Below are 2,553 nucleotides of genomic sequence, written 5' to 3' on the forward strand. Positions count from 1 at the left end.
TTGGACAATGAGTCTAAGGACAAACAGTAAACAATCTCAGAGATTTGACACAGAATCATTGAATATAGGACTAAATTGAAGTCTACATTGCTACAAGTGTGGCTGTGTGGTAAGGAGTTTGATTCCCAGCTACATAGTTCTGGGTTCAGTTTTGTCGTGTATATACCATCATCATTTGATGTTCATTGTCCATGGATTGGATGGTGTGACCAGAGCTGGCAAGCTGCAGGAATGAGGAGGGGGCTGCTGCACCAGATTCCAGTCTGATTGGGCATGACTTCTATGGCTGGATGCCCTTCCTAACACCAACCACTTTATAGAATGTGTTGGGTGCTCTTACATGATGCTGCACAGGCCCTTTTACATGGTACAGCATGTGCACTTTCATGTGGCACCATCATGAGAGCTTTACACCACTCTGCTGCAGAGTATAGTTCTTCTTGAGTACAGCCAGGTGTCAGGTATCTCAGTCCTGTCATGTCACCTGTTAGCTTCAGCATCCTGAGTTTATTCTTTAGTACTTCATCACATCTCCCTAGGTCTCCCACTTCCACATGTTCCATCCACTTTGAGAGATCAGCACTTTTTTATGGAGCTGTCAGCATCCATCCATATCACATGATCAAACCAGCGCAGTCTTCTCTTTTGCACACAGCAACCAATTCCTTTTATGTCTTACTTCTCTCTCAGAATATTAGCACTCTGTTGAACATGTACATTTACATTATAAATCCTGCAGAGCATTCATTCCTTTCTAACCTTCACATGTCCTCTGCATTCAGGGCCCATATCTCAATACCATATAGAATTATTCTCTATACATATGCATCATACAATATTCCTCTCACTGAGAGAGAAAAACCCTTAGCTCTCTAAACTTCCTCCATCATATTCTTATTTTAGTTATCACACTCTCTGTGCATCTTCCCCCACAACTAATTTGGCCCTCTAGGTAGCAGAAATTATGAGCCACCAGGGCATTTGATGGAATCAATTTCCTAAGTCTCTCTAGTTTATATGGATCCTGTGCATCTTCCATATATGACACAACATTCTCTGATAACCTTCCTATTAAACCTTTGCACCTCTTGTGTCCATAGCTTACACTGAATACGCCATCTGCAGTTCTTGCCTACACCTTGCCAACAAATCAAACAGGGCCACCTACCCGAGTGGGGTACGCTCCAGTCAGTTTCCTTGCTTACTAGAACCTTAGTCTTTGCTAAGTTAACTTTAAGGGCCTTAGATTTGAGGTTTTGCTTCCACACCTGGAATTTTGTATCTAGCTCTGATATGGAATCTGCTATGAGGGCAAGGTCATCAGCTTATAGTAGTTCCCAAGGGCTGCTGGTCTTGAATTCCTCTGTTATGGCCTGGAGGACAGTGATGACAAAGGGGGAGACTGAGGACTGAGCCTGTATACCAAATTTCCTCACTGTATTCATGGTTAACTGTTAACTCTCACCTTACTGACTGCGTCTTTGTACATGGCCTGTACATCATTCACCAGCCACTCGTCTATTCCTAGCCTCCTCAGAGCCACCATATCACACAGCAGGGCACTCTATCGAAGGCATTCTCTAGATCAACAAATGCCATATATAATAGTTTATTCTTAGCTAAGTACTTCTCTTGCAGTTGCCTGACTATGAAAATAGCATCAGTAGTGCTTCTTGTCCAGACAAAGCCAAACTGCATTTCGTCCAGTCTAATTCTGCTCCTAATTCATTGGCCAGTAACTCTCTCCAAAATTTTCATCACCTGGTCCAGGAGTTTAAAGCTTCTATAGTTGCTTCTATCTACTGTATCACTCTTACCCTTGTAATACCTAAGAATTATACCTCTAAGCCAGTCACTGGGTATTACACCTTCCTGAATGACCTGATTAAATATGCAGATGACCAACCCGTATCCTCCCTTACTGAATATTTTGAGCATCCCAGCTGCGTTTCTGGATGGACCAGGGGTTTCCCAGTTTTCATGTTTTTAATTGCCTTATCTACCCACTAGGATAGCCAGTCCCTCTGTTGGGCTCACATGAGGGAGACTCCCTTTATCTCATTCATTCTCTACATTCAACAGTCTCGTATAGTAACCTTTCCATGCTTCTTTCTCGTCCACATCATTGAGTGCAAGCTTACCATTATCCATCCACACTCACTTCTCCTACAATATCCCGATTCTCATTGACACATTGTCTAGCAGTTTTGAACACCTCAAGTCTCTGATCTTCACGCTGTAGGGCTTCGGCAAACCTCTTCTTTTCTGTTTCTACCCTAGTCTGACAGATCTGACATCTAGCCTCCCTTTTAGCCTTCTGATAGATTCTTTGCCACCTCCCTCTCTTTTCCATTCTTTCCAGGCCCATCTCTTCTCTTTTATGGCCCTGTCAACATCACTGTTCTACTACTACATCACTTTTGGTCTGGCAGGAACTTTGCTCCAACCACAAATTTGGTCTGTTGCCCATAGTAGATTGTCCCATAGGAACCTTCAGTTGTCCTCTATGTCTTTTATTGTCAAGATGATCCTCAGAAGAGATTCATAGAAGGG

The sequence above is a fragment of the Octopus sinensis genome, linkage group LG3 (genome assembly GCF_006345805.1).
Source record: "Octopus sinensis linkage group LG3, ASM634580v1, whole genome shotgun sequence".
Taxonomy (NCBI): domain Eukaryota; kingdom Metazoa; phylum Mollusca; class Cephalopoda; order Octopoda; family Octopodidae; genus Octopus; species Octopus sinensis.